This window comes from Antechinus flavipes, chromosome 3, assembly GCF_016432865.1.
Source record: "Antechinus flavipes isolate AdamAnt ecotype Samford, QLD, Australia chromosome 3, AdamAnt_v2, whole genome shotgun sequence".
Taxonomy (NCBI): domain Eukaryota; kingdom Metazoa; phylum Chordata; class Mammalia; order Dasyuromorphia; family Dasyuridae; genus Antechinus; species Antechinus flavipes.
Window position 1 is genome coordinate 516,652,901 of NC_067400.1, and position 14,940 is coordinate 516,667,840.

At 35.1% G+C, this 14,940-nt stretch overlaps 1 protein-coding gene across 1 annotated transcript in view; it reads right to left on the reverse strand.

Moving 5' to 3' along the window:
• ACER3 (alkaline ceramidase 3) overlaps positions 1–14,940 on the reverse strand; it is a 190,268-nt gene that overhangs the window by 172,205 nt on the left and 3,123 nt on the right. The window lies entirely within an intron of this gene.

Consider the following 14,940-nt stretch of genomic DNA (forward strand, 5'->3'; position numbering starts at 1 on the left):
CTAATTTTTTGTTTTTTCTATTTTTATAAATTGAAGGTTTGCAGCAACTCTATGTTGAACAAATCTATCAGCATCATTTTTCTAAAAGCATATGCTCATATTATGTCTCTGTCACATCTTGATAATTCTTGTAATTCTCCAAACTTTTTCACTATAATTATATCTGGCGTGGTGATATGTGAACAGTGATCTTTAATGTCATTAAAAATGTCATTAAAAACATAAAAATGTGTGAAAAACACAGATAACCTCACTGGGCCTCAGTTTGTTAATCTAAATTGTATAGAACCAGATGGTCTATAAAATCTCCTCTAGCAACAAATCTATAATTCTATAGCCATATTTATTTAGCTCTTTAAGCATTGTGAAATGTTGTCTTCACAACCCTTAGAGCAGTGGTCCTCCAACTTTTATTCTCAATATCTTTATCCTATTAAAAATTATTGAGGATCTGTCCAAAGAGTTTCTGTTTATGTGCATTATAGTTATAGATATTGATCACATTAAAAATAAAAACCAATTATGAATTTGTAGACTCTCTGAAAGGATTTCAGAGATTCCGAGGATGCTCTGGACCAGACTTTGAGAACCACTGCCTTAAAGGATTGGTATTATAAGGATTATTTATCTCTTTTTATACATGAAAAACTAAGGCTCAGAGAATGTAAGTTTCAGCCCATTAAATATCTCTCTCCCCATTCCTTTCCCCCCCAAACCTTTCTCCCCCTCTTTTTCATTCTCAAATACAGAGATAAAGTTAAGAATGAAAACACACGTGTAAATCAAGTGTGAAAATAACTCTTTGGTTATCATGTTGTTACAAAGAAAGAGATTTTTAACTCAACCCCAGAAGACAGGAAATTCTGTCCTAAAACAATGTTGTAGAATCTCATTATCAATTATTTCTCATTTCCTTGTAAAGAAGAAAAATGGCAAGATATTCTTACACCTTTCAAAGATTTAAATGTAGAAAACACTGCCTTAAAACAGGGCATTTTTAACCTTTTTCCATTCGCAATCCCTTTTAACTCAAGAAAATTTTTATGTGGCCCCAGGTACACAGGTATATAAAATAGGATACAAATCAAACATTTACTGATAATAAATCATAATTCTGCAATCCCCATATTCAATCAAAAGACCCCATATGAGGTTGTGACCCAAAGTTTAAGAAACTGGGCCCTAAAACACTAAATGCCAGCATCTTCAAAGATAATTAAATGATGGGTTGAGACTAATAATTAATCTTTGTAATCCAGTAATGAAACTATTAGATTAGGAACTAAAAACATCTTAGCATTATTTCTAAATCCTCTGTCTCTCAATAGATGTTTTTCATTTCACAGACTCAGAATGTTAATGAATGCCACAGAGAATCCCAAGAATTCTGTAGTCCAATTCCCTCATTTTGCAGATGAAGAAAATGAGCCCCTACAAAAGGAAATAAATTGCACTGGAGACTGTGCAAGACCCTGCTAGACAACTTTTCCACTGAAAAGCCTTGGAACCGAGAGGAAGCCACTTCTCTGAACCTTATTTGTTCATGTGTAAACAGAGATAAGTAATCCTTAAAATACCAATCCTTTCAGGGTGTGAAGAAAACATTTCATAATGCTTAAAGAGCTAAATAAATATAATCATAAAATTACAGATTTGTTTCTAGAGGAGATTTTATAGACTATCTAGCCCTACTCAATTTACAGATGAACAAACTGAGTCCCAATGAGGTTATTATTATTATGTGAAAAGGCATTTCAAAGATGAAAAATGTAAAATCTCATTACAGATTTTAGCAGTAACAGATGAACATTTACAATTTATTTTGATGATAAAAACTGTAACTTTGAACCCAATTAAATGAAATGTTATCCATAAAAAGAATTCTATATCATAAAAAGCTGTATTGTATTATATATTTTGAATGTTGTCAATAAAAGGTGGATTATTTGTCATAATCTACATTATATCCTTATCTTTTGCCTTTAAAGCCTAAAATTTTTATCTATCTCTTTACAAATAAAATTTGCAAACTCCTGAACTAGAAATAAAGTTGATTCACAAGCTATTGTGCTTAGTTGAGCAGAAAGAGAGCACTCCCCATTATCCATTCCTCATTAGTTTCACTTTATCCTAGTTGGCTTTGCAGAGAGTGAATCTGTGAGGCCATCCTGGGAGGAATAAAAATGAACAAGTTTGGAAAGCAGGTAAGGTAAAAGAGAAATATCAAAGAGTGATGAGAAAAATAGAAAAAAATGACTGGAGACAAGAATGGAAGAACCAAAGACAAAATATGAATGTAGTTCTTAATAACAAACTATATCTGAATTTGTTAGGGCTCTAAGAGAAGAAGGAGGAGGAGAAAGAAAAGTAAGTCGTGATTCCAGAGTACTTTAGACTTATGAAATACCTTCCTCTCAACAATTTTGTTTGGCAGGTGGGTGCAAATATCATTAAGCTCATTTTATAGATCAAGAAGCTGAGGCTCAAAGAGATTTTATGATACGCTTTTCAACTCATAACTAATAATAGAAGATTTGAAATGGGATCTCCTAATTCTTTCCACTATACTACACTGCCTTCTTTTACCAATTTACAAAGTACTTTATATTGATTATCTCTTATATGATCTTAATACCAGAAAGTAGAAAATCATTACTTCCATTTTACAGATGCCAAACTTAATACTAGAAGATGTATAATCTGCCCCAAATCAAAATTCTATTAAATAGAACACAGATAGTATTTCAAATCTGCCACACTCTTCTGGGAATCTTAGAGACCCTCAATGAAAGATAGCAATTGTTTAGGGGAGACAATGACATTGAGAGGGATCTATATTCTGCTCACAGATAAAGAAGCTATATGACACAATCTGAGAGTCTGGATTTGAACCTTAAGAATTGCTTATCTTGGCTTAGATTGAGCATCCTGAGGTGGACAAAACTAACATAGGAGAGATACGGGGAAAAAATCAGAGAGTTAATAAGTATGTTTTCTTTAAAGATGTCTTAATTTCTTTAGTTTTTATTCTTAAAAAAAGGAAACAAATATAAGAAAAACCAATTACCTAATGCAGATAAAAGAGAAGGAAGCATCTTTAAACAGGAAATTAACCTCATACTATGTGCTAACTGAAAATAACTAAGGAAAACGGAGCACAATGTGTATTAAGAGACCCATTGGTTAGCAAAAGGTCTACATGAATACAGTCAGGAACACTAAGATAAATTCATCTCCACACTCATCAATCCCACTCATCAATGAGGCTTAAAGGGGATATAATTTGTGACAAGAAAAGGAGAATGGAAGGGCTATCTTTTTAAAACTTTATTCAAGAGACATTAGACGGTTTGTAGAGCAGCATCAACAAAATGTTACAATTAAACATTCCTCTTTTAAGGAAACCTATCAAAGTAGGAGAATGGGAGAGGAAGAAATAAAGGAAAAATTTTAAATGAGGATGATCAAAGAAAAGAAAAACACAAGGCTAATGACATCAGGGCTATATTACTAGCCACCTGGCCAAAAGAACTGGTTAATCAGTTCTGAAAGAAACTCACAAGACTGGCACTGAAATGAAACACAGAATTTAGGAGAAATTTCAACTACTTAGACACCTGCTGAGGGTTTTTTCTTTTCTTTTTTTTTAAACTAAAATCAAAGTAACTGATCAATTCTTTCTAGGTTTTGTTCACAATTTTAGCTATAAGCTGCTGGAAAACACAGGAAGCTTCTATTTTGAATCTGCTTATGACCAATAAGAAAGGACCAATTTTTTTTAAAAAAGGACTGATGAATAAAGTGGAAATGCTGAAATATAGAAAATCATCAAACATTCCTAAGAGTTTCTGATAGCTAAAAGAGTAAAGCTTAGCATAACGGCATGCAAACTTAATTTTTGAAGAAATAATTTCAAAGAGTGTAGAAAAATGAGATCCGATGCCCTAACATTCTTTTGGAGAAGCTGGCTCAAGAGGGATGGTAGGCTCTCAATAGAATTCTGAAAACATAAATAGAAATTATCCTAATGAAAAACAAAAAGGTTGAATAAAAATTCAACATGGCTTTATAGTAAACTCCTCAACCAACTAGGATTCTGTACAAGATTACAAAGAATACCAAAGAATATCCAATAACTAAGATAGAAAAGAAATGAGTATCATAGTATTGTAATGAATAGGTTGAGGCTAGTCACAAATAGTGAATAACAGGCAAAAGTGTGACAGCAAAGGAGATATGAAATAACTCCTAATTAGTCACTGTGAAACACTGCCTCCCTTAACCATTTAAAAAGTATTTTTATATTGGTTCTCATATCTTAATAACATTTGGAGATGAAAAAAATGAGGACTTATTACTTCTATTTTTAAAAACAGCTTTTTTTAAAGAAAAGAACTTATATAAACAAAATATTTATAGCAGCTATTTTTGTGGTGGCAAAGAATTAGAAATTGAAGGGATGACCATCAATTAAGGAATGGCTACATAAATTGTGCTTTGTGAATATGATGAAATAATATTATGATATAAGAATGACAACGAGATGGATTTAGAAAAACATGAGGAGAGTTATATGAACTGATGTAAACTGAAATGAGCAGAACCAGAGAACATTGTACACAGTAACAGCAATATTACAATGATAATCAACTATGAAAGACTACAATGCTCCAAGATATTTCCAAAGGATTCATAATGAAAAAATGCTATCCACACCTCCAAAAAGAGAAGTGATGAACTATGAATGAAAATTGAAGCACATTTTTCTACTTTTTCTTTTCTTGCTTTTTTTCCTGCAACATAGTTAATATGCAAATACATTTTACATGCTTTCACATTTATAACCGATTATTATTTGCCTTCTCAAGTGAGGGGCTGGAGAAAGGGAATGAATTTGGAACTCAAAATTTAAAAAAACAGTTTTTCAAATAAGATTTGTGTTAGCAAGATCAAAATAGAAGATAAGAACATTGCTGGATGTTCTTATCATCTTATCATCATTAGGGGATACAGATGACAAAGTGAAACTATAATTATTGAACATTTTATTTAGCTTCTGCTTTCTCATCATAATCATAATCATGTGACCCAAATTCAAGTCTGCCCTCAGAAACTTTCTAGTTGTGTGATGACCCTGGGGGCAAATCACTCAACCTCTCTATATCAGTTTCCTGTAAAATGAGAGTGATAATAAAATAGTACCCATCGTCTAGTAGTAAGGATAGATCAATGAGAAAATATTTGTAAAGTGCTTAGCACAACTGCCCGACATGTAGTAAGTGCTATATAAATGTTAGCTACCATAATTATTATTTTATAATTTTTATACTATTTTATATATCATGCTAAGCACTTTTATAGATATCTCATTTGATCCTCACATTACTACCCTGCTTGCCTCAGTTTTTCATCTATAAAATGAACTGAAGAAAAACAGCAAATCACTCCAGTATCTTTATCAAGAAAAACTCCAGTGAGATCTCAGAGTAGGACCATGACTGAAAGGACTAAACAACTTCCTGAGTTCTGGCGTGACTTGTCTACTATGCCACCGACCTGTCTTTTAAAGAATAAATGCCTTTTTTCTTCAAAGGATCTTGGAAAGATAAAACCCTAAATGGTTTACAGTTAACTTAAATAATGATGAATATGATATCAAGAAGTACCAATTAATTCAAATTACCAGATATGGCCAAATTAAATCCCAGGGTACTAAAGAATGGGCAGATGTAATTGCTGAAACAATGACAATGATTTTAGAAATATGGAAAACTGAAAATTCTTCCGGACTAAAGATGAGAAAATATTGTTGAAATTTTCAAAAAAGGGGGAGCGGGGGGAGAAGAAAGATTCTTCAAACTTACCTTTCTGATCTGGAAAAAGCAAAGAACAAATTTTAATAGAATAGCTTGTGAGCCCATAAAAAGTATTTACTATAAACTAACATTGATTTAAGTATGTTTTGTCATAATCTAATTTCCTTTTCTGACAGTGAGGAGATGAATAAAGATAGTCATTGATCAAATTGGTTATTTTTCCTAAATAGACCCAATAACATAATATAAAGGAGATATCTCAACAAACTGATATTATCATAATATACTGGCCACTGAATAAGACAACTGATGGAACACAGGGATCTCCAGAGACTGGCTGGCTGCAGATTTAAAAAGCCAAGGAGCATCTCTGAATCAATAGACAGTTAGGGATGAGCTTAGTGTATGCAAGACTGAATTCTTTCAGAGTGCAGCAGGGTAGGAAGGGTATTTCCTTCTTCCTTCCCCCAGCAAGATAATGGCCCCTGCAGAAGCACTCATGTATCTTCTGTGGAGAGACAGCTCGGTGCCAGGAGATGGAGTCCTCCTGCTCAGGAGATGATGGACTTCCCAGATAAGACTGAGGGAACCGAGCTGGGGAGGCTCCAATAAGACAGGCAAGGGCCCCTTCTGTTCAAAATTGTTCAGCCACACCCTAAACCAAGTACTTAAGCTGGACCAGAAGCTGCAACTAAGAGAGACTACAGCAAACTGGAAAAACAGATCACCTACAGAAACCTAGTGCAGGATTTACAGCTCCAAGCTCTGCAAAGATGAGTTCTTCAGTAAATCCACAGCATGCCCAACCATGGGGACACGGAGGCTCCTGCAGTGGCTTTGTAAGGCCGCCCTCCACACAATTTCTCGCACGGAATTATGCATTCTCCCTGCTGATAGTGTGTTATATTTGTGCGATAGTGCTCCCTAAGTTGATGATGGAAATGTCCTATGCCATTTCAGTAAAGGTTTTTGCTCTAGGTTGATAACATATTTCAACAAATATATCGGGAGGGGTTCATAAGCAATACTGGGAGGATAATTCTAGGATACACACAGTTTCATGGAAAGAGGCTGAATTTGGAGTAAGTATATCTGGTTTCACTTGTAGCTATGATACTTACTAGTAATACAGCCAAAATCATTTCACTCAAGTTTTAGTATTTTCAACTGTACAAATTTTTTAAATTTTGCAAGACACTACAGAAATGAATTTTAAAAACCTAAGAGAGATTCAGTGGTAATCATAATTTGAATTCCTATCCTTTAAATTCCCAATGAGTTGTCAGTCATATAATCTTTAATTACAGTATAATAAAATTGTACTGAAGAAAAACAGCAAATCTCTCCACTTTCAAAAGTATCTTTCAAAAATCAAGTTGAAAGGAAAAAAAATAATTTTACCCCATCAGTTAGGAAAAAATAAAATGTGACTAAGATTTTAAGAAATAGTACAAAACAATGTAGGAAGTATTATGAAGGAGAATAAGAGTAAAGGAACTTCCAAGTCATATGGCACAACAAAGGCTTAGGTAAAAACATTCCTATACCCCCTTTCCCCTTTCCCCTTTTTCCTTCTTCAGTGTTGCAATCTCAGCACTAGGCTGTCAAAGTGTGTTCCAGAGAGCTTTTGAGCAATCCTACTAAACTTTCCTTCATCAACTCACTAACCACCTACTCTCCTCACAATAGCTCTTCCAAATCTTTTCATTTCTCCTCAAACCTCCCCTAACAATTCTTCCCCTCCCTTCAGCTGAAAACCTTGGGTCTTATTTTACAGCAAAAATTAAGATCATTTGCCATAAGCTCCCTCATCTCCACTCTCCCTCATCTCCTATCCCTCCAGTGCCTTCTACCACTCTTTCCCCCTTTACCCCTGTTCTGACCTGATGAAGTGGCCTTAGTCTTTACTAAAACTCTACTATGGCCAGCATCAAATACGAATGAATACCTCTGTTCAGCATTTAAAGCCTTTGTCGACTTGGCTCTAGCCTGATTTTCCAGGATTATTCCCCATTATTCCCATTGGCACTCATATACTCCAGGAGTCAGCCAAACTGGCCTCCTTATCTTTGTGCTCCTGCCTTCTCTGCCTCTCCACCCCCAGAGACACACCTAGCTTGTGGTCTAGAGCATAGGAGATTTTTAAAGACTTGTGAACTTCATACCCTCATACCACTTTGTACTTCCCTTTTATACAATTGTAATATTTCATTTGTATTTCATTTATCTCTTCTCTTTTTCTCTACTCCTCTCCCCCCAGCAGAGAAACAGATTATAAGTTCCCTGAGGAACAGGAACTGTATAGTTCACATTTTGGTTCCCTTATAGGTTAATTTAGCCTACTGCACATAAAAAATAAGTCTATGAAACTCTGCCAGACTTGGAAGTCATTTAGTCCATATCCCCAACCTGAACAAGAAGCCGCACCCTATTTACTTGACTATTTAGTCAAGTAAACACTTGACCCCAATCTGAACAAGTAGCCTCACCTCATTTCTCAACTTGAAATCCCTAATGATGAAGAACTTAACTATAGAATGCAACAATGCACTTCATATTTGGAGAGCTCAGATGACGAGCAAGTTCTTTCTTATATCCAATTGAATTCTACCTCCATTTCTACTCATTTTTCTTTAATCTCCCCTCTCTGATCAATCAGAATAAATATTATCTTCCTTGCACATGAAAGGTGTTAAAATATCTGACAAGTGTTTATGCTCCCACATTTCACTGTCTTGCTATAGTATGATGTACCGTTCTCTCAGCAACTTAGAAACTATCCTCTGAAATCCTCAGAATAAGAAAGTTCTGTCTCTTCAAAGTGTTTGGTTCTCTATTTGCCTCCTCTCTCCCTCCACCTGGTACTGTAGTTAACTGTTGGGCCCATTTTATGGCCCTCCATTTTAGGCTGGAAGATAATTGAGACAAAGATGTCAATTTTTAATCTTTGTTATTCCCTGCTTTTAATCATCCTCCCTTGTACTTTGGAGACACTTAATAAGATTTGTAGAATTTGAATTTGGCATATTCCTTTCCAGCTATCCTATCTTTCCTAAAACGTGGTTACCCAGTTATGAAATGGTGAATTAGGCTTGGGAGCTTGCTTTGGTGGGAAGTCCAGTTTCCCTACCACTATTAGGAAATGTTCACAATTCAGGGAGAGGCAGAAAAGTATGTCAAAGAGTGACTTCTGACTCTCTTACCCATCCATGTTTCTATATTGCTTCATTTGCTATTTAGCAGCCTATTGAATTGTGTACAACTTTCTCCATGCTTTTCCTTAAAGAAAAAAAAAAAAAAAAAAAGGAAAATAAAGATCCCTTGTCCCTCACTAAAACTCCACATTTAATTAGAAGGTAGTTGATAAAACAGTCAGAGAAGAACCCTGGGTAGAAAAAACAGTATCATTACTTGAGAGCACATTGTTATGCGCTGAGCAAAATTTTCTATTTTAACTCTGTGGCTTCACATGAGCTACAATGGAATTCCATATTTTTCACCTAATCATAAAGGACAAGTCTTGTACTTCCTAAAGCACCTATCTAGTACTTTGAACACAATTAAGTTCTTATTTTCAAATTCTAATTCACCAAAGGCCCATTCTTTCTTTAGTCAAAAGAACCCTAAACATCCCCTCTCCCTGATTTTACTACAAGAACCATGGTTCACACATCAGTTAAGTATTTTGATCTGGTCCAGTACTCAAGTTCAGGGAGATCTGAAAACAAAATCAAGCCTTCTTCTGGATGTAAGTCCCAGTTCATATGTGCATGAGCCCTCCATGTACAGATAGAGCTTTTGATGAATAATGGAAATATGAAGTTTACAAAAGCAATCATGAGTACTTTGTCCCAGGAAGTCTGGGTTACTATGTTCAATTCTGGAAACACTATTTGAGGTGAAGGATTGACAGAACGATACACTCTGCCCTCCAATGCTCCAGAGGATTTTAGGAAACAATCAAGCCTTCTGCTTACAGATGAGGAGACAGACCCAGAACCTCAGAATACCTAAGTCACAAGCAGGGGAGCTGGAATTGCCACCTATAACATCCAACATTCTAGCATTCTCTCCACTACACCCTGCTGGTTTCTCAGGGCCTATGACAGCATAGAGCCAGAATCTACCAAGTTAGGAAGGTTTCCAGTGCTGGGCATTTATCTGCCTGCCTAGGTGAGTCTGGGAGACTCCTCATCGGCAGGCGGTGAACTCTGTTTCTGCTGTCCAAGGACAAAGCCTCCAAAACATAGAGAAGCTCCTCACCAGCTGGCCACCACGGTAGCTCTCAGTCTATCTGCTAAGTAGGAGAGACTGCAATCTGCATCAATAAAAGAATCACTTCTTTTGAGTATCAGTACTAGTTAAGTACTGATCAGGTGGACAAATGGCAGAGGGAAAGACAACTAGGAAACAGTCACTATTTAGTAAGTACCCATTTCTGTCTAGTGGAAGAAAATGGAAATGCTAATAAATCAGACTTGAAGGGACAGTAGGGAGTGGGAGGGTACTATTTTCAAATATTTGAAAGGATGGCATAATTTAAAAAATAGAACTGTTCTGACTAGTCTCAGAGGGCAGAACTAGGAGCAATTGGTATAAATTAAGGGAAGACAAATTTTTGCTTCCCAACAATTAGAACTGTAAGCTTCAAGACTCTTGGCTCCTGAAGGTCTGTGAGCAGCAGGCAGATGAGCACTTTTGGGATGTTAGGTATTACAGAGAGCAATCACTCTTAACAAAAAATAAAAAATCTCAGAATGTAATAGTTTGCAAGGAATAAAGGTTTGAAAGGTCATAAAGTGCAACCAGAATCCATCCACTCACCTACAGCTTTAGGTTGTACTGTGTCATCTAGCCTGGATGCAAAAACTTCAGGTGATCTAAAAAAAGGCCTACAATTTTCCTCAACTAAATTATTTCACTTTTGGATAACTGTTGGGATAACCAACAGCTTTTTAAAATGTCAATTTTACATGTTACCTTATTTAAGCCTCATAAAATCATGTGAGGTAAATAACAGATATTATTTATTTCACAGATGAAGAAATAGGCCCAGAGAGGCTGAATTATTTGTCTATAATCTAACCATTTAAAAAGTAAGTTTGAACTTTGGTCCTCCTTACTGAAATCAAATCCAAGCTCTTCCATATGGAATTAAAATGTACAACTCCATTGCTCCTATTTATAGCCTCTGAGGTCAAGTAGGATATTCTATAGAACCACAGTTTAAACATCTTCTATATAATAGAGTAAGGCTTTTTCCTTGAGAGTAGGATTTTTTTCTTTTTGTTTTCTCAGAGCCTAGCAGAGAGTCTGTCACACAGTAGGCACTTAAATATATAGAGAAATTAACTGGTTGATGATAACTCTTTCAAATACTTGAAGATATCAATCACATTATCCCTTAAGTCTTCTCTTCCCAATTCCTTAAGCCAATTGTTACATTCTTCAGTTCCCTCTCTCCCTTGCTGTTTACCTTCTTTTGAACTGGTTACAGTAGGTCAATGCCCTTCCCAAGATGTGCTGCTCAACATCTAAATGACTAATCTCCGCCCCCCCCCCCCACTATCTCTATAGAAACAGCTTAGGAATGTATTTTGGAATTACACCACCTTCAAAAGCGACTAAAATGTCCATAATTTTGACCCAGAGATCCCACTGTTAGGTGTAAACATCTCAAAAAGGTCAAAAACAGAAAGAAAAATCCCATATATGCCAAAATATTCTTATCAGCACATTCTGTGACAGCAAAGAACTAGAAAAACAAAGTAGATTGGGAAATGACTAAACAAATTATAGTACATGAACATAAAAAATGACCAACATGAATTCAAAGAGATACAGAAAGAAGGTGACAGTGAAGTAGGTAGAACCAGGAAAAACAAAAATACACAATAACAAAAAAACATTTGGCAAGAACAATCAAGGAAAATGGAATGTTGTTTAGTTCTAAAGACCTGGAGAAGCAGTACAAAAATATACCTTCTTCCTTTCTTTAGAAAGGTGGAGACTAAAGATAGAATGCTGCATGTGCTATCAAATACCATCAGTATATAGGTTGGGGTTTTTGCATAGCTCTTTTTTCTTTAACAAGTTAATAAGGGGAAGTATGGACAGTGTGAAGATCAGGAGAGAAGAATATAATTAGTAAATGATATAAAAAACAAAAGTCATTTACAAAATTAAAAAGCAAGTGAGTTGAGCAACGAAATCACTACCACAAATAAGAAAGCGGGTAAATTAATTAAATACAATTTAAGATAACATGCTGGAGATTCACATGGAGCTGACAGTCCATTAAAATCACTGGATCTTTTTCACAGGAACTATACTGTCTAGCTAGTTCCATCATGGACTTGTAAGGCTGATTATGTGAAGGAAGGAAGGAAGGAAGGGAGAGAGGGACAGAGGGAGTGAAGTGTAAATTATCATTTATACTATGTGTAAGGCACATGGTCTTCACAATAATATTTCCTTTTTACAGATAAAGAAACTGAGGCACAGGATAGTCACTTGCCTAGAGTCATACAATTAGTAGCATGTGAAGCCAGATATTCAGATCTAAATCAAGTAGTATAGGTTAGGTCTGGCCAATAATCTGAGATTCCTTTTACCCCTGTAGCTCCTGAAACTATTCATATTTGAATCACAGAATCTCTGAATCCCAAAAGACTCCACAGAAGCAACCTTTTAACTGCAATTTGAGTTCTGATGCTTCAATCAAAGTACTTATTAAATACCTACTATGTGACAGGCACTTAAACACAGAGAATCCAAATCCAAAGAATGACATAATCTCTACAAGCAGATGAGGTTGCAATCTGTCACTTCACAGCTGTATGATCTTGGACAAATCCCTTGTCTTTTCTCTGCACCTCAATTTTCTAAACTGCAAGATGATTGCTCAATGCTTGTACCATCTGGGATACTGTCACTCAAACCTCTTGTACTTTTATTATATTCAATATATATATTATTGTATTATATTCAAATATTGCCTTAGAAAAGTGTAGTCTTAAGGGGGAAAGAAAGAGAAAGAATAACTTGAGAAAAATAGGATGGCAGGAAATACAGAATTAATCATTTTAACTGTGAATGTGAATGGGATGAACTCTCCCATAAAATAGAAACAGATAGCAGACTGCATTAAAAGCCAGAATCCTGTAATTATATTGTTTACAAGAAACACAGTTAAAGCAGAGCGATATATACAGAGTAAAGGTAAAAGGTTGGAGCAGAATCTATTATACTTCAGGTAAAGTAAAAAAAGCAGAGGTAGAGATCCTGATCTCAAATAAAGGAAAAGCAAAAAGTGATCTAATTAAGAGATAAGGAAGGAAAAGTGTAGCCTTTTAGGCAAATCATTTCATCTCAGTATCTTTATAAAGTAGGAATGCTTTGTAAAACCATAAGGAAAGCATTTATAAATTATAAAGCATTTTAGAAAAGTTATTTGTTACCATGATCATACTACTTTTAGGTTTGCCCAGAAAGCCAAACCTTCTCAATGGCATGTATGTAGTCTAGGACTTGAATAAGACTTATATTTGCAATGGTTAGGAGGATTGCAGAATGATAATTAAAAATGGGAGGGATATGGTGATTAAACAGGTAGCAAGAAGATAAGTGAAAGTTGCTCACATTTTTTTCCATATTTGTTAGAAGAACTATTATCTCAAGAAAATCTCATTAAAAAGTAGATGAGATAAATTGAAAGGGTTGGAATAGCTGAAAAGAACACTGGAATTCAACTAGTCTTCATTTTGCAGAAGAGGAAACTAAGAGGCCTAGAGAAGGAAAATGTTTTGCCCAAGGCCCCAAGTGCATCAAGTAAAGAAGGCAGGATTTGAGCTGGCTTTTCTGACTCCTAATAAACAGCATCCTAACTCAATAACACTTTAAGGATTTGTCATTGCTTTTTTTTGTGGCAAGTACTCAAAAATCATCTTTAAAGAAGTAATATGAAATTGGTATTTATGGCCATGGGTATATATTGAATATGCCCACCCTACTTTATTTAGTCCAAAGATTTATCCTTAGAACTTCTATAAAGTTTTGTTCCAATCCTGTTAACTTCTTATTCTTCTATCATTTGCCTAGGACCTGAAATCTCACTTCCCTCATGAATACGCTAAGAAGTGGGGTATCTTTGGGGTTGTTTTCCTTTTTTCCTAGCTAATTTTTCCTTAGTACTTCTCAAACTGAGCTCAGGAGCCTTGTAGAGTATTAGGCAGCCAAGATAAGTATTATTATCCCTACTTATAAATGAGGAAGAGGAAGGTCCAAAAACGTAAGGAGAAGGTTCTGAGACCATATAATCAGATAGTGGAAGAAGCAGAGTTCAAATCTCAGTAGTTCTGATGTTCTAAGTTCATTTTTTCAATCCAATATCAAGATATATGACCTCAAAAAAAAAAAAAAAAAAAAAAAAGTGTGATCTCTAAGGCAGTCAACATTTGTAAAAAAAAAAAAAAAAACTTATCTGTCCAAATTTCTTTTTGTGAAAAAGGAAATTGGAAACATGATATTTTATTATCTAAAATACATAACGTAATTTTGCAATATGAATATTGTGTCACAAAGGACTATATGATAATGTTCCAATAGAGGCCTGACAGGTTTCTTGTTATGGATCCCCAGAGGGGCCCGTGGGCCTGAATGAAAGATTAAACTAGATAATATTTAAGGTCACTTTCAATTCTGAAAATGTAGACACCCTAGGCTCATATCACAATTTGTTTTACTACTCCTACTTTTCTACTCTTATTCCAACTCTTACATCTTTCTAGTTATTTCAACAATACAAACTTGAATTTCTTTTTGAGAATACTAATATTTCAGATTTGTACAGCACTTACCATGATCTCACAGAGCTTTAAAGTGTTAGAACTGGAGCAGACCCTAAAGATGATATAATCCAATACTATCACTTTACAGAAGAGGAATTGAGAACCTTATCAAAAGGCAGCCAGGAGCAGACCTGTAACAAAATTTCAATTCTCAAGCCCAAGTCCAGGGTCCTTCCATCACAACACTCCCCTTATTTCATACAACATGACAATGGGAGATCAGTACTGTAAATGGTAATTACTGTTATTTTAAAGAAGGAAACTGAAGTGAATTC